At 40.0% G+C, this 26,752-nt stretch overlaps 1 protein-coding gene and 1 pseudogene across 7 annotated transcripts in view; one reads left to right on the plus strand and one right to left on the minus strand.

The window, feature by feature from the left end:
* The window catches only part of ARHGAP28 (Rho GTPase activating protein 28), a 143,941-nt gene that overhangs the window by 81,065 nt on the left and 36,124 nt on the right, over positions 1-26,752 (minus strand). Inside the window, exon 2 of one of the 7 annotated variants that reach the window (XM_087818952.1) lies at positions 10,983-11,074. The exons of the other annotated variants lie outside the window; for them this stretch is intronic. The gene's annotated coding sequence lies outside the window, so the exon portion shown is untranslated. The remainder of the gene's footprint in view (positions 1-10,982; positions 11,075-26,752) is intronic. 7 annotated transcript variants of the gene reach the window in all.
* On the plus strand, positions 24,709-25,656 carry LOC107535881 (interferon-inducible double-stranded RNA-dependent protein kinase activator A pseudogene; annotated as a pseudogene).

Below are 26,752 nucleotides of genomic sequence, written 5' to 3' on the forward strand. Positions count from 1 at the left end.
CAGCCTCCATTGGCAGCATCCCCATTCATGGTAAATACGCACATCAGAGAAACTACCTGACTCCTTCACCCTGTCATCTCCTTTAGTCATTTCCCAACATTTACATATTAAAATACTTATTCTATACACTTTCATTTTTTTCCTTTATCTTATATTAAAGTTGGGGCATTATATTGATTTTTTTTTTTTTTAAATCATGTGCATTGGCAGGTTATGCTATCTATAAATTTTATTTGGGGATAGTAAAAAAGACCATGTGTCTGATAGGACTGAGAGCCAGGGCTGTACACCTTTTTTTTTCCTGGACAACCTCTCACTCCTGGCAGAGGTAACTATGCTATCTCCTGGTTTTCCTGAACACTCTGCTTATTTCACTTGTACCCAATTCTTCAAAGCAGCCGTGTTCCCCACAGTTTCATCCCCACCTCTCTTCTTACTGATTTATCTCTCTCTCTTACTTCCCGGACTTGGGCTAACACTTGCTTGCCAAATTGCTCTCAAATCTAGACTTTGTGGTTCCCACCTTTTGCTGAATGTCACACACATTTTCATTTGCTCCCTGTATTGTAGTACTTAGATATCCTACCAGTGCAGTATCTCAGACAAAGCAAGTCCCAAACAGAACTCATTATCTTCCCTGCAAAGCCTGCTCCACCTATATTCTTATTTTTCCTGGTTAGTGACGATACAACTTAACAAGTCTGCAGAATTAGAAAACTGAAATCATTTTAGACTAATTCATCATTTTTTACTTTCCCAAAGCAACTGTTCACCAAATCCAACCAAACTATCCTATATCTTGAATATTTCTAAAATCTATGTAAAGCACAAGTGTCTACACTTGTTCTGAAATACAGTACAGCAGTATTGAAGTCTTAATGTTAAGTGCAGTTTAACTCATTCATTTCGCTTGTTATATAGCCTGTGGAAATCATAATTTTAGACAACTGTAGGCAAAAAGGTGTTAAATATAGGGTTTTTATGAAAATTTGGAAACAACCAACTAAGGGAACAGTTTGGTATTTTTTTTGTACATCTACACAAAGCTATTTTGTAGCCATTAAAATGTGCTAATGGAGTGTCTTTATTATAATAAGAAATGCCTGTCATAGTGTTAAATAAAACATCAGGATCTAAAATTATCTTAACCTTATGAAATGTGCAGGGGAAAATGACTGGAATGAATCATTAATGATGGTTATCTCTGGTGAAAGGATTATAGATTATTTGTATTTTCTTCCTAGTGTTGTTTTTTTTTCATTTTCCGCAGCGCTCATGGCCTTCCTATAAATAATTATTTTCGGTCCTTTTCGAGTCTCGCCAATGGTGCCCGTAGAGTTCAGCCTTCTTTGCTTCCTGGATCCTTTCCCTTCGGTGGATCCTCCGTGCTGCAATTAGATGAATTTTTCAAGATGTTACGTGTTCACGGAGGTCCCTTTCCACTGGCTCCCTACCAGGCCAAGGCCAAGGCGCAGACACGTAGGCATGTCATGAAGGGTCGCACACCTTGTCTCCCAAGTGTGTTTCTTCAGTCTCATCCCCTTGAATTCCTCGCCAACAAGCAGATCCTGTGCCACCTTTGCTTGAACCAGCCATGGACTGTGGCATTTGTCAAGGCTGTTTTCTTGGTCAGGAATGTCCTTCCCCCCTTTGCTGCCAGGTCAAGTAACACTTTATCCTCAAGACTCCCGCCGGTTGCCATAGCTCCCTGAAGCGTTTGCGACAGTCAGGAGCCACCTGCGCTCTCCGCCCAGACACTGCTGTGGATGCTCCCGCATTTCTCTTGGTATAAGAGAGATATAGCCCCAAGATTCCTCTTCCTGGGAAAATACTGTGTCTCTGTCATCTTTGTATCCTGAGCCCTGATACAAAATCGGGCACACGACAGGCACTCAGAAAGTATCTGATGAACGAGCAAATTAATGTATGCAGCGAAAGCCTGTAGGAAGAAAATCAGCAAGTACCTCAGGTACCCATTTGGTGAAGAGAAACTGAAGCCCAGCTGTGGCAGAAGGAACCAAAATGTATTGAAAGAAGCAGAGCTACGGAAGCTAAAGAGGAAATGACAGTTGGATTAAGGAGCGATTGATAACTGTTAGAGATTGTTAAAAAAGATGAATTAAACTTTTACATTAAAATAATCTCTTATGCCTATGTATTTAAAATACAGCAGTCTTTGAGAGTGGTGCCTAATACTCCCTCCACCCACCCCCCGGGGTCATGGACTCCACTGTCAAACTCTTAAAAGTTTAATAAGATTGACATGTTTAAAGAACTGACTAAGAATTCTTAGTAAAATTTCTTTGTCTTTAATACAAATTCAATTTATATTTAACAAAAAACAAAACCTAAAAATAACACGCCACGTTGGATGACACAGGTAAACAGCACACATTTCTGAAGAGGAATGCATTAGTGGGTATAGACGATTATAATAATCACGTCCTTTGACTCAGGAATTCTGAGAATGCCAGTGTTGTGCCTACTATTTTAATAAAAAATCCTAACTGTGCTTAAAACTGTGTTTTTGAAAAGTAAAACAAAACACCCATGGAAAACTAATGAGAAGCCAAGATACCAGATTCATATTCAAGGTACTATCACTCTGACTTCACATTAAGATTTTTAAAAATCTTAATGCCTGGGCCACATTCTAGGTCAACTGAATCAGAATTCCGGGGCCTGGAGCCCAGATATCAGCATTATTTTAAAGCTCCCACTATTGAGAACCACTAATCTACATGAAAAGTTTTCCCCAATTATAGACCATGTCCCTGGAAGGAAATGTGTGTCTTCATAATTATCTTCATTATTAATCTCATTCTTAAAAAGTGAGAGCAAATTGTATATTCTTACTATCAAAGAAAGGTAAATAACACAGTGCAGTTTAAAGAAATTTTTTCACTCCAAGGATGCTGATATTTATTTCAGTTGATTTTTTTTCCTATTTTGAAAATACATTTTCAACACAAAATTCAAATCTGAATAAACTATCATATGGGAACATTTTGGTGTTTTCAGGCCAAAGAAAAAAAAGTCTGGAGAATAAAAAGTTTTGTAAGAAACTGAGATGTAAAATGAAAATTTGCTATTTTGGGGATCCCCACCCCCAAAGCAATATTTTAATAGCCTTGAATGGCAGTTATTGCTGTGGGAAAAAATTGTTTTAATCCTTTTAATCAAATTTTAAATGGTACAATCTTGTATCATTTTTCAGAGATTCACTTAATAGCAATAATGATTTCAGAGAACTATGTGGTCAGTCAATCTGAGACAGCATCCTGCAGGCATGTACTGATGAGAAGGTCACAGTGGGATAGGGGTGGTGACACTGGGTTCCAGCCCTCCCTTCCTGAGGGCTTCTTTTCTCCTTTGGGTTCTCACATCTTTACCCTAATTGTCACCAATTTATCCTGACTTGGGTATACATTTGCCCCATTTAAACTCTTTAATTTTTCTTTAAGTATATATGACGGGATACTTTTTCAAAAATTCTTTACTAAAAACTAAAGAAAAAAGGGGAAAATAAAAATAGTAAAAAAAATAATGGGAAATTTATAATACATAAATTTGTGACCAAAAGTGGCTAATAGTGCAATTTGGCTGGTATAAATTAGTAACTCTAGAAATTATTTATCTTGGTCACTTGATCTCAAAATGCTGTTTTGTTTAACTGACGTCTGCTCTATTTAAAGATAAGTGCCTTACTCCCAATTCAACCCACACCCTCAATAAAACTTATTTCAAACATTGTAAATCTCCTAGGGGAGTATTTTTGAAAAATGTTTAACTTCAACCCATATCAAGAAATATAATTTATATCTTTATCCAGGACACACATATCATTACTTGCAACAAGTACAAATTTCATGAGTCCCATTATGTGTCATATATTGTGATGTATTTCTATTCCATTTCCTCTTCTATTCCATTTTTTCAAATACTAATAATGACCTAATAAATTGATTTTATAATCTACTACTGGATGGTATCAGTAGCAGATATCCATCTTAGGCTAGCACTCACAGGTCCATGGAAGCTCATTTATAGGTCATGGGCACAATAACACTCCTTTCTCAGTCTCTCAACTCTGTCTGCTTCTTTAAAATTCCCAGGACCTGCTGATTGATTCAGTCATTTCCCATACAGTAAGGACTGACAATAACAGGGGTGTAAGAATAACAGAGTCCCAATCAGAGCATCAACTAGTATTAGTCACAGAAGTTAAACTAAGTTCTAGCTGCTTGCAAGCAGAGAGGAGGGAGCAACTTGTGCTGGTTGAAGGTCTCATCTGGAACAAAGAAGAAAGAGCTGAAGCTCAAGAATCCAGAATGATGAAGACATCTTTTCTCTATCACTCAGTTCTAGTGCCAGGAAAAGGTAGTAAAACTGCGGGTAAAGAACACATTTTGAGTGATACATCTGGTTCCCCTGAATGATGAATGGATGGGTGAATAAATGAATGAATCAATCAATATGCATAGCTCTAAGCCAATATTTGTTTTTAAAAATTCCTAATGGTATAAAAAATTGTCCTCTCATTTTGCTTGGGTAATTTAAAATCTGTGTAATTTCATTTAAATGAATTATGCAGAGACTTGGAGTGTTGCTTACAGGTGACAAAAGATGGGGGACCTAATTTGGAAATCCTATGAGAATCTTTATAAAGGGCGATTCAGATTCTTTAACAAGCACTGAAATTAATTCCAAGGACAGCTTATGAGGTAATCAGTTGGTTGTTTTCTCCATAAATTTCCTTTTGGAAAAGATCAGCTCCTTAATTTCTTCTCAGGGCTCTGGCTATTCAGCATCTGCCACAATACAAACAATTCTGACGCCGCAGATTGCTAGCTGTTCCTGGGAGAGATACTGCTATTTGTCAAAGCTGACATTAGGATGAAGTTGGAGGATGGAGGATTACAATCAGATATCTTTACTCAAGATTTTTAAATGTGACTAAAATGAGAAAACACTCACAGGATTTTACAGAGGGACTTCCTCACATTCATCAAGCGAAGTAACTTTAATTTTGATAAATTTGGTCTTTGTTTCCATCTCACTTTCATTCTTACTCTTACTCTAGGCAGCAGAAGAGAGTAGCCAGGACCTGATCCTAGTCCCATAGTGTGAATCTCTGGCAGGCTAAAGATAACATCTTCACCTAAATTATGTTTCAGTTCCTGAGGCCTAAGATGGAATGACCCCTGGCTACTTTCCCATTAGAGCGAACAGAAGGATGCTGGAAAAGACCTGAGCTCAGACCTGAAGAAATGATTTATTATCCTGACCTCACCTCTGACCAATCAACTCTCAACAGGACCCCAAACCCTTAACCCACGGTGCCTTGTGATTTAATCCTGTATAAACCTACAGGCCATTGGAGAGTTGGGTTTTAGCACTAGCTCCCATCTCCATCTTTCTCAATTCAATATTAAACCATTTTTCTTTCCATACTACAAACTCCTGCTCATGCATTTCTTTGGGCCAGTGTGCACAGGCAGACATTCATTAAAAACAACTGGGGTGCTGGTAACATATGAACATGTCTTCATTTCTTCACTAACTCCAGTTGAGGGCAGGGATGTGTGTCTTACTCTTCTTTGTATCCCTAACACCTAGGACAGCACCTGGAGTTTAGAATGGGTTCAATAACCCCTTACATAAACAAATAATGGGAGGGGTAAGTGGGATGTGAGCTGTGCTCCAGGGTGGAGGGTAGAGGGAGGTGGAGGCAGGACAGGAGAAGAAAGGAGAGTTGTGGTCTTTCCCCAGAAATGAGAGACTGCATGGAGAGAGGCAAGCTTCAACCCAACAGGATTACTGGCCACTCACTCCCTGAAAAGGAAGCTTATCTCTAGAGCGGGGCATCCCAATCTTTAAGGTATAGTTACATCACCTGGAAATCTTGTTAAAATGCAGCTTCTGATTCAGGAAGTCTGGGGCAGAACCTAAGAGTCTGCATTTCCGACAAAGCTCCCAGGGGTTACAAATACTGCTGGTCCACAGTTTACACATAGCTCAAGGAGCAAGGCAGCCCTGGGACCTGTGCTCTAAGGACCTGTAACTATTCACTTGGGGCCCTGGGAAGCAGCAGACAGTGGACTCAAGCCAGGTGAGCGAGGAGGCTTCACTATGATGTGAGAAGCACTAAAGGATGCCGGGAAGAACACAATGAAGGCCTATGGCTAGCAACCAGGGGGATGAGCTGCAGCCATCCCCAGACCGAAAGGGCCAAAGGAAGAAGAGGTTACCAGAACCAAAGAAGTTCAAAGCCGGAACAGGAACGGCAGGCTGGAGCCATGAATAGAGCTCAGTTCTAGGTATCTGGAGTAAAGGAACAAAGGCACTTCCGAGGGTGGAGGGAGAATAACCCAGTCTTACTCCCTTCCTACTTTCCCATCCCTTCCTGTGCCTCCCACTGGCCAGGCCCAACGGGGACCCAGAGGGCAAGGGGCTTGCTGAGCTCCTCGCAGCTGCCCAGAGCAGAGCAGCGCAGCGGCGTGGAGAGTGGACGAAGGACACAGGGAGCTATCCAATACAGGAACTTTGGACCAACTGGCAATTCACAATTTCCTCTAGTTAAAAGTGAATACCTTTAAAACTGAAAGAGTATGGACCTATCTATGGGGGCTACACAAAAAGACTTCAGTGGGTCTGTGCTGTTCCTCTAGGCAATCTTTAGGAAGAAAAGAACCACAAGTGGCTTGGTAAGTAGGGGCAGCTTTAAGGATAAAAGAAAAACAAGCTGAATGCCTGAGGCAAAGGCATAAAGGTAGTGAAGAAAGCCATTAAAAGACTAGCTCAGGAAGTTAAGAACAGAGTGGCCCCTATAGGGTTCTCTTAGAGAAAAAGGACTGGCAGGTTGGGGCTGGGGGCAGGCAAGAAAACCAGCCTTCCCTCTGCCTAAAACCTTCCGACTCCTTTTTTAAATTTAGATGCAATATCACTGGTGGATTTCCAAGATTTGGGGAAGAAAGCAGACCCAAGGAAAATTAGAAACAGTAACCGCCATGACTAAATAGTCAGCTCCTAAAAAAATCCAACCAAAGTTTGCTAGAGAAAGATGATTGTAATTATAAATGTATGTGTGTGTGGACGTATATATGGATTTCTCATTAGAGCTCTAATCAAGGCTCTTGGGAAAACATTAAAAAATGGAAAAAGCAAAATCATCCTATTTGGACTTTCAACATGTTAAAAACCAGTGTCTTTTATTCTAAAAAAACAGTGTCATCTCCCATCTGTGATGGATGTATCACACTCCTCATAGTAACAGTGGGGACATAGCACAGCAGTCCTCCCCAGGTGTGGCGGGAAGCCAAAATGTCGGGAATCTCAAGAAAGTAAGACCCCAATCTGGACCCTGACTGATGAGTCAGATTTGGGTGTCCTTTGCCAACAGGACATGATATATGCTTCACTACTTCCAACCCCCTTCCTTAAGCCCATATTCCAAGAGATAGATAAGGCACGGGGAGCTCACCACTGACTTCAGGGGAATTACCAAGAGAAAACAAAACAAAACAAAACCAACAAACATAAAACACGGCAAACACAGATTTTAAATTCTTGGCTCTAGTTCAACGGAGAGACAAATTAGTTTTGAAAAGACATAAACGGGCAGAACAAGTTTTTGGTTTTGGTTTGGTTTTTGGTTTTGTGTTTCACCGCCCCACTCCAAACTGTGAAGAAGGAAGAAACCTGAACAGAAAAAAAGAGCATTATAAGCAATTAGAGGCCATGCACTCAGTGCTCCACCCTCAGAATAAGGCTGGGAGTGGGGGTCCTTACAAGTTTCCCTAGGAAGTTTGGAAGGATCTAGGAGGAGGCTAGCTTTCTGCTTCTCTTCTTTAATTACTAAAGGAGGCTACTGCGGAGACATCCCATGTCACAAGGACAAGAAGAATGGGTATGTTACCATCATAATTAGCTAGTTATTAGCAGTAATAGGAAGAAAGCAATGGGGAGGCCAGACATTGTAAGCATGGCCATCTGGACAGCTTCACCAAAAAACTGCAAGTTTACACTCCCCAGGGAACCACAGGTCCATTCCCTGCAAATCAGGGAAGGGGTCCAACAAAATATGCACAGTGAGGTCAAGGTGAACATGACATGGGAAAGGTGCTTGCCTGTCAGTCTAACTGGGGAACAAAGGTTATTGGTTAGGGTTTGGAGCCACTGCAAGTGCATGAGATCCTAAAGTATTAATTGGTTAAGCTCCTGGTTATAACCCCAAAACAAATAGTTCTCGCTCTCTTGTTCCTCTTGCTGGCTTGCCCTTGCACTCACTCTGTGACCCGTGCTAGCCTGACGTGCGGCCTTAGAAGCTGCATGGCCCATGGCCATGCGGACCCCACATGCAATGGACTATAGCTGGGAACACAAGCTGAGCTAGCCAGATGCTGGACTGGACTTTAGTGTGGAACAAAGACTCTGGGCGGTGGCTTTGATCTTAGCCCTGTTGGACTTTTCCATGGTGGGACAGATGGAGATGGGACCTTGGAAGGGAACTCCCTTAATGGTGTATTGTTAATAAAGCTTTCCATCTCATCTTCCTGTGGGGGCCTAGGGAATTTCTTATTCCTGCGGCACCCCAAGAAACTCACTTCTACCAGCAACAGGTAGAGACACGGAGGTTATCCCACCGATAGCAGGTAGAGATGAGCTTGGTGGGCTAAGGTAGATGGGGTCAGGCATTCCCTGCATTGCCTAAGGGGTGCTCGCTTCAGCTGTAAGAGAACGTGTAAAAGGCAGATTGATGTATTCTCAGTCTGACACTCCTGGCTGGAGATAAGGGTCCTGATGGCAGGGGTTGCTAAGAGGGTAGTTCATAAAAGGGAGCCAAGTGGGAGCCATGCCCATGCCCACAGATCCACATTTGCATCCCTGGAGCCCTTAGTCTAATTGCACAGAGGTGAGGGGGTCAGTTCAGGGCTCAGAGAAGTCAGGGAGGGGAGGCTGAGTGCAGAACTTGGGCCCCATGACTGCCTCTTTGGAGCCACTGGATTGAAGCAACAACATGGAGTAAAAGGAGAGGGATGGAGGGCAAGATCCTGAATGTTCCTGATTTTTAACCAAGAGCAATTTAGAAAGTACTAAACGGGATGAAGCCGGCTGGCTGTGGCTGTTACTAGACCAAGTTTTTTTGCTGTCAGAAATAGGGGATTAGAGTTAGAATATAAATGTATTGCCGGAAGTTTTTTAAATATTATATTCTGGCCCGGCCGGGCGTGGCTCTACGGTTGAGCGTCGACCTAGGATCCAGGCGATCGGGGTTCGATTCCCGGTTAGGGCACATGCCCGGTTGCGGGCTTGATCAATGACTCTCTCATCATTGATGTTTCTATCTCTCTCTCTCCCTCTCCTTTCCTCTCTCTGAAATCAATAAAGATATATTTTAAAAAATAAATAAAAATTATATTCTGTGACTGTGAAATTCATGCGCATTACAAGACTGATAGATTTTTCTCAGTTCCCATTGCTTAAATGTTATATGTGAATATTCAATTAAGCTCAAATTCTCTCCAGAAGCAGCAGCCTCATGGTCTAGCTTCTGCAAAGGACGAAGAAGCTGATTCTGGTTGGCCATCTGGCCTTGACCTTGATCTTATCTGAGGTCAGATTTAGAACTGGGACGGCCTTCCTGGTACAGCCCATACTTAAGAATTGGCAACCCTACCTGGAAGCACCTGGGCCTATCCAGGTCCTTGGTCCTGCCTAAGAGGTGAAATGTGCAGTCAAGTGCTGCTCACACATGACAAGGCAGTTGTCATGTGCAACTCTACTGCTCACAAGCAGGACCTGACCCTTCTGCTCACCTATCCTTTCTAATGTTTTGTTACATCCTCATATTTCCCCTGAATTTTCTAAACTATTTCAGTTCCTAGGGCTCTCTCTTACATAACCTAGGGCCTCAGGTTTCATGTCAGTGAAGTGTTGAGTTCTCTTCAATTTACTTTTTTTTAAAAAAAATATGTCTTTATTGATTTCCGAGAGAGGAAGGGGGGGGGGAGAGAAACATAAATGATGAGAGTCATTGACCTGCCTCCTGCAAGCCCCCTACTGGGGATCAAGTTGGCAACCCAGGCATGTGCCCTGACATTTGCTCAACCACTGAGTCACACCAGCAGGGCCTCTTCAATTTACTTTTACAGCAGGATGGTTGAATTCCTGCCAGAGGTTTGTCAGAAAGACACACATTGACCAGAGTTATTTTGAAGCAATAAAGAATTGTTGGAGGCCTATCCACACCTTGGCAAATGGATTTTCACCATTAACTAACACATCTTTTCTTGAAAATGATAGAGATGTTTAAATACTATACAAGATTAGGCAGATGTTTTTGCTTTTCATAAGGATCGAGGAGCAATTGAATGTGAACTCTGCTCTAGAAACAGGTTGGATGTTCATAAAATGGCTGTTTAGGGGATCATGTGATACCTGTAGCCTGGGAGCTATGTACTGAAACTTTAAATGCAGAATTCTGATAAAAACAACATGGAGACACACTTTATATAAACACGGTCTTCATATTCAGTTTATGAAACCAAGTAGGAGTAATGGTAAAGCCATCTCACAATCTTGTTCTACCCAACGAAATGTGATAAATGTTTGCAACATTTAAAAGTGACTGTTTTGCAAGCAATATTACTCATTTTCTATCATGTTAATTCCACAACCCTGATCAGAAGCCCCAAGAGGACAGGTCTGCTTAACTTTGCAGAGTTTCTATATCTTAATATTGCAGTTTGGGGAAATTTATCCAACAACATGATACAGGATTGTTTTTATATGCAGGACACAGTGCATACTGCAATAATGCCTGGGCCCAAGTGAAATTTGATTTGTATAATGGCCTATGAAAAGGCCTGGACTCTTATGTCTGCATGAGTCTATGTCAAGGACATTAGAGGAAAAACTTCTTCAATACTCAGGCAGTGTTCTTTGAGACCTGGTCTGGAGAACAAAAGAAATGAACATACCAGAATATCAGCAGATTGCTTCAGATGTTCTGACCCCTGCTTAAGCTGCAGAGTTAGGCCAGTGCTCTGCTTACAGATGTGAAGTGGTGATTCTGTAAGAGGAAGGGAGGGATACCCTGAAAAAATATAGTCTTCCAAATCCATTAGAATGACCTGCTGTGATAGTTCAATATACCCTAGCATCAGATAATCTATTATTCATAGTACCATCTAGCCAGATCTTAGATCTAGGAACTAGATCACATTCAGGGAAGTCAGTTAAAAACATTTCCAGATGGTACAGCACGCACAAAGGTATATAAAACAGAATTAAAGAGAGAAAGTGACTCTAGTCACTGTGCATTAATACTCAGTAATTACATGCAACACTCCCTAGTGTCCAACACTGGGTAGAAAACCTGTTGAAAATCCTCAACAATTCTATGAGAACTACTATCTGTACTATCATAATTTATTTTTACAGATAAAGAAACAAAGGCTTAAAGAAGACAATCAATAGCCCAAGGATATATACAGCTGGTAAGAGGAAGACCTAGGATTCGAGCTCCAGCAGTTGAACCTCAGGCCAGAACTCTTTGACCTGTACCTTACGTACTTTTCCCCTAGGCTACTTGCAGTGTTGTTACTTCTCATGGAAAGGTCACTGCCTATGAATGGACAATACAACCCATTTTTAGAGAAGCTTCTGTTCATGACGGAAAGAGACCACCACAGTAGAATCAAAACACTCATACATTTTTAGGACCTAGGACGCTGCCAATAAAGTTTCCAAGACACTTCACAAGAAACCTGGAGCTCATTAAGGGGTTGTCAATCATTTCATATAGATTCCATCACTGCACTAATTTACTTTAGAAATGTAACATGCAAACTATATGGAAAAAAAAATCCTAAAGAAAACCTAGGGCATCTAACAACTGATTTGTGAGTGAATTATACATATCTTCAGACTATACCAATCCTTAATCAATTTACAGAGCACAAACCATTTCCCAAGTTTGCAGTCAATCTTCTGAGAGTGATACTGGTAAAAATCAACAGGTAATGGCTTAGCTACTACAGAAGCTAATCTAAGACACGTTGTAATCATGTTGACAGAGGCTTGAGAAACACCTATGTCCAATCCAAGAGTCCTCACTGTACCCAGCAGACTGGAACACTGATAGAGCGGGTCATACCTTCAGTATTTGGGGCTTTCCTGGGTTTAGTCCTTTAACCTCTTTCCATCTCTCTCTACTTGCAGCACCCCAGCCCCTTACCTTGACCTCATCCATTGCCATGGTTACATTTACAGGCTGAAGATTCACAAATCTTTGGTCCGATTGCTCTTGAGCTCTGACTCTTCAAGATGTCCAACTGCCCTCAGTATGTTCTCCTTCACCTGAAACTCATCACCTGAAAGCTCAGACCCCTCCTAACTGCAATCACTCCTTTTTCCCAGCCTCAGGAATGGCGTCATTAAACACCCTGCCATTTTTACTGCCCCCCGTATTGGACCAGTCCACAAATCTGGGCAAGTCTACCTCAGACACATCTCTTAAATCCATCTTTTTTTATTTTGTTGTATGTCCAGTGTACAAATTTATGATATACTTAGGGCATTGTACCACCTAACTTGACTCCCAGTATCTTGTCTTCTCCCATTTTAATACCCTTTACATACACTTGAAAGAATCATGTTGCTAAAACAAAAATTATATAATGCCATTCTCTTGTTAATAATCAGTTGATGTGGTTTCCCTAATTGTTGGCAGTATATTCCAAACTCATTAGTTTATAGAGGAGTTTCTTTATAACCTGCCTTAACTTATCTTTTCCAGCTCATCTCTATCCCCCACTCCAAAGTTTGTTCATAATGAACTAATCATGGCTCCCTTAAGTAAGCTGCTCATTAAGAGTCAATGGGGACAAGATATTCTCGTGGTTAAGAAAGAGGGCTTTTCAGTTGCGCTGACGTGCACTGACCCACAGATTTACCTCTTCCTGATGGAATAACCTATGTATCCACTCTGACACTTATTTCCCGTGTCTCAAAAATGGGATAGCATAAGGTCATAATCAGAATTTATTAAGTTAATGTGTTAACTATTATAATCCTCATAATCAGGTATATCTAAAACTATTATTTAATGTAGACAAATTTTCAAAGAAACACTTTGTGCAAGTATGTTATTGCTGTTTAATTGATGATGTCCTCAAGGCTTGTATTCTTTGGCCTCTAGAGCTTCTTGAAGTGATAGTGTGGGGAAAAAATTGAAATAGGTTTGTAGCAATTAAGAACTATCCTGTTGAGGCTCTGATTATACCCACTTTTCTATACCACTGACCTAGTAATTCATTGAGTACAGAACTTCCATGTGATATGACTTATATATTTTATTTACTATGTGTTATATCTCCAAATAAACCTGAGTATAGGAATTTTACCTTATATTTCTCAACATCTCAACACTACATAGCCCAACACAAGATTCTTGGTAGACTATCAATAAATGTTGAGGTCAGAGTGAGTTATCATGCTAAAGACTGCTCATCCCCACGGTAATGTCAAAAATTAATTTCATGAGTTTCTGATGTTGGTGCACCATGATGTTTTTTCCAACAGAATAAACATCATACTTCATAAAAGAAAAAAAATATTTTACAATTTTTGTCATGCTGTACAAAGCAAAATATAAATTAGCATGAGCCCATGGGCACAGAAGTTAAAATTAGGTTTTGAGTAATTAAAACTATTTTAATTACAATGTTGATACATACAGTTCATAACACGGAAGCGATATTTCTCTAGGTTACCTGCACGACTTGATACCAGTAAATATGCACAATGCTTATAAAAATGTCAGCTAATATTTGACCGAAGTGAACACGTCTGTAAGTCTGGCCTTTAGTTGGAGTCCATCTTACAGTGCCTCCTTGGGAAAACGTTGTTCCTCTCCAATATGCTATCTCCATAAACTTATAAATGTTTCTTTGGATAGCCACGTTTTGAGAATTCAAAAAATCATGTCCATAAAGTTATTCTGAGCTTCACTAAAATTTACACTTATTGAGTATCTATGGAGATAGCTAACAATTATTAGCAGTGACTATGTACCAGGCACCATTCTAAGCACTTCTCACATACTAACTGGTGTGTATTACTAGCTACATTTTACAGATGTGACAAGTGAGGTTCAGGGAGAAAAACTCACACATCCATGATTATGCCATTACTAAGTGGTACAGCCTGGGTTTGCACACAGTCTGTCCATTCCCAGAGCCCCTGCTCTCAACCACCAAGCCATGCTGTTTACATAAAGTGGAATTCAATAGGTGCTAAAAGCTTTAGCCAATGCTTTGGGAACTCAAAGGAAGAAGAAAGTACTTCCTATTGAAGTTCAGGAAAGACCTCAAGGAGAGGAATGTGCAGGATTCTGATCAGCAGAGATGGAATAGGCATGACAACCTACTAGTCTAATAGACTATTTTGAATTATAATCCAAAAATCAGGGAATTTTCCATTGGGGGGGATTAATGGACTGAAATAACAGGATGAAACAGTAGGAATGAGGGTGAAGTTCAGAAACTTCAGCTGCACATGTTTAGGATGATTGCTTCCTGGCATGAGTACAGCTCCTGTGAAAAAGATGAAGGCAATCTGGCCAAAGGAAGGTCAGTACAAGCCAACAGCATTATGTGGATGCCAAGCAAACTAACTGGACCTAAGTGGCATAGAAGCCTATCATACAGAAAGGAGAGACAATTATCCTAAATGCAGCAGAACTGGAATTCAGCTGCGGGCAACGTTAAGGATGTTGACAACCACGACTGAATTCAGAGCAGAACGGAAGAGAGACCAGCAAACAGCCATACCACACATGAAGGAAATGTTGGAAGCACTGGAGAAACCTAGAAGGCTCTGAGGAAGAATAATCACTGTCTTCAAATATTTCAAGAACTGTCTTGGAAAGAACAATCTGTGTAGATGCACTCACGATATAAAAATAGAACCAATAGGAGGATACTAGAACCATTAAATCAACTAATATTAATGCCAACACTACATTAGCCATGGGGGAGGAGGGACGTTACTGAGGTGAAAGAAGTAATCTGTATCCTACGGGGCCTACATGCTAGCCAGAGATCTCGCCAAGACAATGTTTTGAAAAACAATCCTCATCTCGCTGAGTAGAGAGTACATAAACATTAACGGAAACATATTGATAACGTAGTCTTTACAAATTTGAGGGAAGTGGTGAGATAGTGTTTTAAGAGGGGGAAGGGGGCCATTCCCCTCTTTAAGGAGAATTTGAGCTGGAGTCTGACAGATAAATCAGTTTATAAATCCAAAGTGTTCAAGTCACCACCCCAAAGCCAAATCTTCAGCAAACAAAATTGCAAACAGATTATTGAAAATGCTCAGTGAGCCCACTTAGGGTGTAAGAACACACAGTAATTCTCTGTGATACACCACTTCTCAAACAGTTCCTAAGAGGTAATGGGATTTCCTCCCCTTCCTTTCTCACAACAGTACACCCACCCCCACCCCAACACACACACACAAGAGCACAGTGACAAGATTGACGCTTACTAGGGAAAAGAAATGGGTACTATCTTCTTAAAGAGAGTAGATAGGAAAAGAAGGCAAAATGGTCAGAAAATAGGGAACAAGGGGGCCCCACTAATGAGGAGAAACAGCCTCTCTGAATTGTTCAAAGTCCTGCAGCTACTTCCATGGAAACCTCAGAGTTTCCCTACTATCTCCAGACTGAAAAACACAGACAGATAAGGAATTTGTCATTCACTCAGCATTGTGTGGGGGAAAATGCCCAGGCCTCGAGTCAAACTCTCACATTCTTGCCCTGCCTCTTATCAGCTGTATAGACTTGATCAACCCACGTGACCTCATTGTGCCTCAGTTTCCTTCTCTGTACACTGTGGATAGCCAGTTCTGCATGGAGTTTTTGTGAAGATGAATGAAAGAGTATTCCTAAAATGCCTGCACACATTGTATAATTCTGAGTTTATCTAGTATCGCTTTCTGATTTAAGTTCATAAATTAGAAAGCAGTTCTGAAGGGATTGCAACCTCTTATTGGCAAGGAACTTCTATGAATTTACCATTTTGCAAAATGAGCTTATGCTTTAGGGTGTTTTGCTCAGTAAGGAAGAAGAGGTAGAGGGCTGTGGGAGGAGTGAGGGGGGCTGGAGGGCAGGGTGAGGGGGAGGAAGAGGAGGAGCTGCCACTTCTAGGGCTAGATCAAGTGATAAGTCCTATAATATTTTAACTAAAATATACTAAAAGATTCAGACCTACTGAATAATTTGAGGTTGGCAAAGAATGAAATGAAAGACAATTAATGTTTAATATGCTGTTATTTAAAAAGAATCTGTGGAAGTGAACTTTTTGCTTCCATTTTATTTAAACGTCTGGAAGGCACCCTGTCTTGACTACACATACAATTCCTCCAGCAGTCAGGACTGGCATGTGGTTACTGCCTCCGTTTCTCCAGCGTCCCTTTTGAAGTTTAAGAAAGCACTATTTGCAATGAGCTCCACAAACTGTGGACCAAGAAGAAAAAGAAGGTGAAGTATCTTGATAACATCTACTAATTCCAGAAGTTTCAGGTAGTTAAGTGTACAAAAAACCAAAATATTGTGATTTTTGTGAAGCACCAGGTTGGCTTCTTAGAAAGTCTAAACTAGGTTAATCTACAGCTAAGTGAAACTATCTTTTACATACCTGGCTCTAATTTTACTATGTATATTCTTAAGAGAAAGAAAAAAGTTTAAATCTTCATGTTCATTTAATTAAATACACCTAATAGAGAATTACTTCAGTCATAGCTCCCAGAGACAAGACTTGCCTACTCTGCTCACTTACAAACCCCAAGCGTGTGTGGTGCCTGAGCTCTGTAAACCTATCATTTATCTATCACTAAAGTCACCCAGCAATGAACGGCCATCTAATCAGCACTTACATTGTACAAACACTCCTCTCAATAGCCCCCCCCCCCCCCCCCCCCCCGCCCACGAAAATAATCCACAGGCTTCCCTATCACCAAGAAACAATTCCCTCTCTCAATCTTTCCTCCCTTCTGTTTATATACGCACTGGGTGTGGCTGTCCTTGGTGCAATCTCTGCAAATGGCCCTGTCACACAGGTCACACTACATGCAGAGTGCTGCCAAGCTAGTTTACTCCCTCTCCCAAGGCAGTGCAGAGCTGCTTCCCCGCACGTTTACTATAATAATACAACGCATCTTGACTGAACTGCTTTCACTCTCTGCTTTTGGAAAATCTCCAGGCAGGGTCTGTGTTTACGTCAGCAAGACTGATTGAAATACCATCTCCAAGGTTTTAAACAGGCCTTGAAAGGCACTGTGTGCTCAGCCCAGCTGGGGTCAGCAGAAGGCCTCCAGTAAACCTGTTACTTTGCTCTGTCCTTCTTATTGCTCAGGGGCTCTGATTTCCTTTTAGATCATCTCACAAGCCATTTTGTTATTTTTTTCCTAAAATTTTTGCCAGAACCTTGGCTAGCAGTCCCCTGCATTATTATGCCTGTTGCCTTCAGAATTCCTTACCTGTAAAGATTCTGCTTACTTAGGCAAGCTAAACTGTGTTCTTTCCATCTGATTTTTTTCTTTAGCTTTAGGACCATAAAGTCTTTTGTTTGCATTTTCAAATGTAAACACAAGTCTTATCTTATTAAAGGTGACTTTGATTACAGTTGCTATTCAATTAATCCCTTGGTTAGTATTTAACAAGAGCCTTACAAAATTTATAAAACAAGGGGCATATGCAAAGGGGGCAGGGCAGTGATTACATGCAGAACTATAGGGACCATCAAAATGAAGCTGTAGAATGTGAAACTTAAAAACAATTTCTAAATATAAAGCAATTTCCTCACTACTTACAAGATTTAAAGTTAAAGAAACTCCCCATTTGGTTATAATCATCAAAGCTCATGAATGTTAAATTATTTTCACAAATGAGCACATTAAGATATTGCCACACCTAGATACCATGCTGGAAATGGATACCCTATCATGGACCTTGGTTTTGCTTACCACCTCCTGAAATCTGGGGTAAAACTTAAAGAACAGACAGACAAACAAACACTCTTATCTCCTCCTCCCCCCCAACTATACAAAAAAGCAATACTTCATCTAAGAAGGCTTTCTTACCACACACTAATTTAAAAAGAGACTCTGGGGCCAAAGTAGGCATCACCTTTGATTATAAAATACACTGGTGAAACAATTTTAAAACAATAAAGAAACTATAAACACAACTGTAAAATATAAGATGATGCTACTTAACTAAGAAGAACCCAGAATGCTCGAAACCAACTTTTTCTAATCTAACTTAAAGAAAATGAAATTTAAATAAACAACCAAAACCATCCTTCCTAACCCTTCTCCTTTTCTCTGAAAGACAATACAAAGGACCTGAAAAACAATGAAAAGAAAATAAAGACAAATAAGTTATTGACAAAGTGGCTGTATGGATAACGGTATTCTAAAAGTTAAACAAGAAAGGTTAATTGATATTATGGAAACCTGTCTGGGGAGAGCAGGCCATCTGTGCTTCCTGAGGTAGACCCTGGGCTTGCTGTTAAACAGGCTAACCATGGCTTCGACAGTACACTCTAGCACAGATGCCAGTTTCTCAAAGGCGACGCACAGGGGAGAGTGGGCAGAGAGACTCTGGGGCCAAAGTAGACATCACCTTTGATTATAAAATACACTGGTGAAACAATTTTAAAACAATAAAGAAACTATAAACACAACTGTAAAATGTAAGATGATGCTACTTAACTAAGAAGAACCCAGAATGCTCGAATGCAACTGATTCTAATCTAACTTAAAGAAAATGAAAAGAGGCCAGGAAAAGAGCAGAAGAAATGGACAGACGCAGGTCACACAAGTCCCCAGGCAGAATACTTTTCTGCAGGGCAGGTGCACAATGAGAACACGCTCCCCACTCACCTGTCTTCTCTAGGACCAGGGCAACAAGCGCAGCCACTTCCGGTGGGTGCCCTTGGTCCCAGCACTGAAAACAAGAGGAAGAGCCTGGCAGCCTGACCAGAGAAATACATTAATTCCGTTATCAAGTGGAAGAGCTGGCTTGGGTAATAGAGACCACCTCAGTAGCTATTTCTAAAATTTAATAATTATATGGAATGACTGAGTTAGATAGTTTAAAAGCTCTAGCTCAAAAACAGGAATTGGAATCAAAAGACTTCTAAGCTCTTCCTCTTTATGCATCTATTAAGATCCTATTTTAACTAGTCTCCCCAAATTAGCAACAGGGTTTATCTACCTTCCCTCTATATCTGACCTTGAGAAATTTACATTCGCACTGTAACAAAAATCTTCTTTAAAGGTTAAGAAATTACACTTTACTAAACTTAACAGTATAAACCAGTAATCTACTAATAAAACTATAAGCCCCGCCTATGCATTCACTTAAAATTGATTTTATTTAAAAAGCTGTAGCAAGTATTTGCTCGCTTCTTTTCTCTTAAATAAAGACAGAACCAAATTGCAGAAAGAAGTCTGTAGCCCAAGTTACTGATTTAGGAAGTTCTCTGAACCTTACCTCTTTGCAGGTTAAAAGTCTCCAGGGATGATATGCTTAAGGGAGAAACACGAAACATCTCGGCAACCATGTGTCCTCAGGGCCCAGAGGGGGTGGCCCATCCTCCAGCCCACATTCCCCACCTCGCACCACTGAGTGCTGCCTCCACGTTGAAGACAGGGCAGCTGGCTGCCTCCCGCCTGCAGGCCAGTGAAACAGGACAGCGGAGTTCCTCGCCTAAGTGCAGAACAAATTCCCACTGCACTGCAGTTATTTAAAGAGGTGGGGCCTGCAGGACAAATGTGGCCTCTGAGCTTTCCTGTTTGTGTCCTTGCTCAAATTTTCATCCATTTCCTAAGGAAGACTACAGAGCGAACATAATAAGCCTTGAGAAGGCTGAGATTTATGGAAAGTGTGTGAGGCAATATTTAGAAATAGTTTTTCCCTTTCCTTCTTTTCTCCACAAGAAGATATGAGGCTTTGAAAGTACTTTAAAAGTCAAAAGCAAAAACTATCTGTTGTGGTTTGGTAAAGATTTTTAACCTGAAATATAGAAAGGAAAAAATTTGTGGATGATTAAGCCAATATACATATTACATAATAATGCAGGGGGAAAATGTGACTTATAGTCAGAGGCAAGGATTTGATTAGAAAAACCTTTGCCATTTACTAGCTTTAATTAAAGAAATTTATCCAGCCTCTCTGGGCCTCTGTTTCTTTGTCTGAATAAATGGGACTAATAACATGTAATTTACATGTGTGTTCTGAGACCTGCATAAAATGACTGTAAACAATCCTATACTTTGCCTTATATAAAAGTCAGACTATGCTGTCATTACATTGAACTAATTTTTCTGCTGCTGTTACATAATATCAGGCATTAGAAACTAGATAAAAAGTGCAAATATATTTCTTTTCTTCTCTGCACAATATGTATGCATTTGTTTGCCTGTGTATTGTCTGACTTCCCCATTGGCACCAAGGTTGTAGGAGGGCCAGAGACCTCATTGGTAATGCTGATTTACCATATTACCAGTACCAAGAACAGCTCTTGGCATATATTACCATGCAATATGCAAGAAATCTGGTTAAATAAATGAATAGATAAAAGTATGCTTTCATACAAAATCAAGCACAATGCTCTCCACATAGTAAGTCTGCAACAAATATGTATTGAATTAGTGAATGAACCACAACTTTTTTCTATAGAGAAACATCCCAGGAAAATGCAATAATAGATTTTAAAACAAGTTGGAGCTCTTATAAACATTTGAGATAAATATGACTGTATGTTTTGTTAGATCACTCTGTTCAAATATATTATTAAGATGGTCTGCGAACAAACATCTTACTTACATCATGAATATTAGGAACAATATTCAATATGAATTAAGTCACTGGAAAGCATTTTAGCTCAGTTTAGAATATAGCTAAAATCATTCCTCAGGCCTATTTCTGTTAAAAATAGAAATTTTCTTCTGGTGCCCTTTAAGTCCTAGCTTGGTGGCAATGGGATTTGATAAGGACTCATTGATTTCTTTAAAAGCATTACCCAGACAAGACGGACAAAGATGTGTGGTCCTTTGTGATTCTTATGACACAACTACTAATGTTTAATACAACATAACATGCCAGGAGACACGAGTCTCTGGGATCTGAAACAATAGATTTTGTTCTGAGCCCTCACATTTCTGTCTGAATCCAGTTTGGGCCAGTTCAGGCCACTAAGAGACTAAATTCAATTCTATGATAGCTCTTCATTAATCGATTAGGTAAAAGATAAGGACTTTAGTGGATATTTGTCCACGTCACCAAATTACCAAGAGAGGAAGGGTCCTAAATCTCAAAGATCATGTGAAACATAATTCCCTCTTGCTTCTAAGGATTTCTCTTGCTTTGCTTGAGAAATAGGAACGCAATGTGTCTCTCTTCCACTCCTCTCTGCTCTCTTCGGGCTCCCACTAGATGGACAGAACAAAAGCCCTCCTGTTACAGACCTTTCGCAGGCATTAAACATGGAAACAAGATTTAAAGATGCTCACTCTGAATGAAGCTGTTTTAGTTCCACACTATGAGGAGGCACTTCCTAATCATAAAATCTGAAAGTTCTATGGCTCTTGGCCGATGAAAAAGAATCTGAAGAGCAGAGAGTGGTGGTCAAATAAAAACAGAATTTACTGCCCTTAGCAAGTATCTATCCTCTGTTTTTCTAAGCTCAAGTTTCAGACACTGGGAAGATGTTTTTCGCCCCATCCCTTCTCCTCCTTCTCCTCTCAAGCAGTTTCTCTACTGCCTGAGGCATTTTTAACTGAGTAATTAAAGATTCTAAAGAAGTTCTGAAATGGATTTTTGACATCTTTCAGCAGCAAGGCTTTCTCGCCTTACACATAGCCTCTGGCCTAACAAATACCAGTCTACATGGAGCTTGTGAGTTCAACTACCAGGGTTATCGGATGTGGCTTAAATGCCTCCGGGAACATGCACATTTGACCCTGGGGAAGGAGATGAATTGTGGAAACTGTCACCCAATAGTCAAGCTGCTTCTTCCTCTAATGTAAGAGCTCTTGTAAGCACTCACCCAGAGGCTCTGACACCCTCTCCTGGGGATTCTGATGAACCTGCTGGCTCTTTCCTGGATTAATAGCCTTACTGCCCTGGCTACTGACAGACTTAATCAAGATATCACTGTGTTACTTGGTTAGCAAATAAAAAGATAACTTCAAGTTACTGATTACAGAGTCTTCTTGTGCTATTTCTATTATTATTTGAGACCATACATCCGATTTTAATAAACATTTACCTAATACAACAGAAAATAAAATAATCAATCCTGTAAGAGAAGACAATTTACAGGCAAGACTAAAAGGAGCAAATACAGGACACATTATCCCAAAGTCTGCATTACTGGATATGTGCACTGCACAGCAGAGCAATGATGAATTCCTCCTTTTTGCCATCTGTTGTTTTATAGGAGAGCTGATTTCCTGTCAGCTGACTCTAGTAACTATGCTTTTAGGAATAAAATAAGTAAAACAAAGTTACAGTGAAAGATTAATTTTATTGATAAGGAAGTTCTGTGATAGCAAGTTCATTCTAAGAGTTTAGGGCTATTTCTTTGCCAAAATGGGAAATAAAGGGGATAATATTTCTCCCTCCTTTTCTCCCTTTCAACTTGCTGTGGACAAGGGCAATTCTAGATGCTTTGAAGACACAAGATGTGTAAATACAGGTTCCTATTTTCAATCAACTCATGATCTGGTAAGACAGGCACAGAGATAACTATAGCACAAAGGTTATAGTGAAGGGGGAAGTACAGCCTAACATCAAGAGTGCAGGCATAAGGTAAGAAGGACATAGACTTAAATTCTGGCTTTGCTACACCCACGCTATGTGATCCTGGGCAAATTTCTTAATCCCTCTAAGCCTTGCTTTCCTCATGGGTAAAACAGAGAAAATACTAGATCTGCCTCATAGGGGCATGGGGAAAATTAAATAAATTTATAAATGCAAATCCTTAACAGAGTGCCTGGGTTTTGAAAGTCCTCAATAAATAGCATTTATGCAGAAGACAACTATTAAAAGAAACACTTAAATTGCCATGGACATTCCATGGAGAAAAAAAATTCTATCCATAACTAAAATAAGAGCGAGAATTTTCCAGCCAGGAAACTGCTCCCTTGGAATAGTTTAAATGTAGAGGCTATCCTTGACGTACATCACTGGAGTTTGGAAGATGATTGGGAAAAGAGTACTAGGAAAGAAGAGGGGCCACAGTCAGCCCTAATCTCCCAGTTGCCATACTCCCTTCTTTTCTGGGATGCCCAAGCATGATCCTGTGTCTAATCTCAGCCTGTGCTAATCCACAGCACAGCAAATGGCCTTGGAGTTTCTTCTCTCTCTCCTGCAAAATTTCTTCTCCCTCAACACCAGAGATGGTCTCAGTTTCTTTAGTATGTAGAAGAAAACATCCAGAATATTCATAAAAATGAAAACGTCTCTTTCTGGCCATGATAGATTAAGTGGGACTGAATCAGTCTTCCCACTATAAATAACTGAGGGACTGGGTAAAATATTCAAAAAACTGTTTATAGATGTTAGATTAAAGGAAGCATAAAATGTGATCTCTGAGAGAAGGAGAACATCTGCCATGAATTCCACAGTCATCCCACCTTTTGGCTGGCCTAGACGTACATGTCAGAATGCCACTGCAGTGAGAGAAAACCTAACACTGGAGTCTCAGGGAGTTAAGGGGACACAGAACAGAGTTCATGGAGGCTAAGGCAGATGGAATTTGTTAGGAAAAGCACCATACAGGAAGGATCTATGCAGATGAAGAGTTCAAGAAATCAATATAGGGGTTTCCTTGAGTTTGCTGCTGAATATTAAGTCATACATACATAAGGTCAACTTCATAATTATGGGCAAAAGCCAAATGCAAGATCTACAGGTAAACAGTTCCCAAATCTGCCAGAGAGCTAGGAGACACTTGAGTTGTTACCAGCCACAATAGGAAGTCTTTGTTGAGTATCTGGGGCTTAAGGTCACAACACCAGAAAATTCTTTAGTAGTATGATACTTTGAAATATCAGTTTAGTGGTATGGCTAACTCAGCCCTAGAGCAAAGGCTATTCTAGACCTGCCCTATCAAACTTTTTAAGAGAAAGACAACAAAACTTGACACTAAACAAAACAAACAAAAAATCACAAGTCCATCATTCAATAAAACACTATGACACATGCAAAGAAACAGGAAAATGACACATAGAAACAGACTCAGAAATGACAGAGCTGAAGAATTAGCACAAAAGGACAATTATAAATATACTCAATTTCCTTTAGGATTTCAAAGAAAAGTATGAGGAGATAAACGGAAGATTAGAAAGAATGAAACTCGATAGAGATTTTTAAAATTGAAAATATACCAGATGGAATTATCATAACATTAAGTGCAAAAAAAGAGATCAGGAAATTCAAAGGCAAAACAATATAGAAAATATCTTACATGTCCATTATATCTCAGTTTTTTAAAAAATTAAAATATTAGACAGTAGCAGTGGTACAGGTGCTGCAGCACTCCTCTCAAGGACCTGCTGACCCTGGGAGTGAGGACATGCCCCCAACACTGCACCATCTTTCCTACTGCCACTGAGTCCTCCCTTCTTACCATGTCCCAGAGCAGGCACCACATGGTGGCCCAGCCACTGGAGCACAAGGACAGTAGGGCCTTCAGTTTGGGGAATATGATTACAGTTAAGCCAGGGAAAACACCGATTCAGGTGTTACACAAATATGGCATGAAGACCAAGGACATCCCAGATGGTTTATGAACGTGAAAGATCCGATGTGCAAATGTACGTGCCCACTTTCACCTTCAGAGCAACCACTGGTGACATAACCTGCGCAGATGAAGGTACAAGTAAGAAGCTAGTGAAACACAGAGCTGCAGAAGCTACCACAAACATTTTGAAAGCCAATGCAAGAATTTGCTTAGTAGTTCCTGATCCGTTAATGCCTGATCCTTCCAAGCAACCAAAGAAACAACCTAATCCTATTTGCTCATTACAGGAATTGGCTATTCATCATGGCTGGAGACCTCTTGCATATACCCTTTCCCCAAAAGGAGGAACTGCCCATAATAGAGAATATACTAGAATTTGCAGGTTTGAGTCACTTATGGAAACTGGAAAGGGGACATCAAAAAAACAGGCCAAAAGAAGTGCTGCTGAGAAATTTCTTGCAAAATTCAGTAATATTTCTTCAGAGAACCACATTTCTTTAACAAACATAGTAGGGCATTCTTTAGGATGTACTTGGCATTCCTTGAGGAAGTCTCCTGGTGAAAAGATCAACTTACTGAAAAGAAGCTGCCTCAGTATTCCAATACAGATTACACCCAGCTGCTTAGGGGAATCACCAAGGAACAAGATTTTAATACAATGTATTTTGATATAGAAAAATTGAGGGCCAACGGACAGTATCAGTGCCTCACTGAAGTATCCACCAATCCCATCACAGTCTATCACAGCTCTGGGATCCCTTGTGGCAATGCACAGAGAGATGCAGCTCACAATGCTTTGTAATATTTAAAGATAACAGCAGAAAGAAAATAAACTTAGAGCAACTTAGAAAACCCACTTAAAAATAAAACACCCTTTCACCCCTTCCCAAGCAAAATGTTTACTGTAATGTTTGAGTATGTGTATCATTTCTAAATCTCTTCATAGATCCCATCAACATTCCAGATTTAATCATCTCCAAGTAGTTGTTATTAAGCTCTTTTTAATGGCTTCTACTTTGTATTGGTATACTGTACTTATACACTTTGTACCATAGGCAAAGGATAGTACCCATTTCATAATGCCATGTACATAAAAGAAAGAAACTGTATGTTTATTGATGATGATGAAGATGATGAAGTAAAACTGTTAACAACAGTCTTTCTTACTGGTGCTTAACTTCTCTGTGCAAGGCTTTATAAAGGGAACCTGAAGGAAACCCCTTAGAATTACAGTGTTGAGGAATGACTGTTAAATGTCAGGGAACATCATTGGTCTGCTGTGTATTTGAATCCATGTAATATGCAGGTAATAAAGAGCTGTTGTTATAAAAATAAAAATTAATTCGTTAATTAAGAATTATATGTCAATAATAAAAAGAAAAGACCCAAACTGAAAAACACAGAGAAAAAAGGCTGAAAAAATGAACAGAGTCTCAGTGACCTGTGGGACAACATGAAGTAATCTAACATATGCGTTATTGGAGTCCTGGGATGGGAACTGGGGGATAAAAACGATATAAAGAAATAATGGCTGAAATGTGTCCAAATTCAGTGAAAACTACAAACCAGAGCTCCAAGAAACTCAATGAACCCCAACAAAGATAAAAAAAGAAAACCACAGCCAGGCATATCATGATGCAACTGCTGAAAACAGAGATGAAGAGAAAAAGCAAAAGCAGTAGAGTGGGGGAAAAACAGACATATTATGTACAGAAGAACACAGATAAGAGTGACCACAAACTCCTCATTAGAAACAACACAAGCAAAAAGCAGTAGAATGACACCTTTCACATAATGAAAGAAAAAAGGGTCAACCTAGAACTCTATATCCAGTGAAAATATCCTTCAAAAACAAAGCCAAAATAAATACAGTCTTAGACAAACAAAAGTACAGAGAATTCATATCCAGCAGATCTGCACTACAAGAA

Source organism: Miniopterus natalensis, chromosome 7 (genome assembly GCF_054644295.1).
Source record: "Miniopterus natalensis isolate mMinNat1 chromosome 7, mMinNat1.hap1, whole genome shotgun sequence".
Taxonomy (NCBI): domain Eukaryota; kingdom Metazoa; phylum Chordata; class Mammalia; order Chiroptera; family Miniopteridae; genus Miniopterus; species Miniopterus natalensis.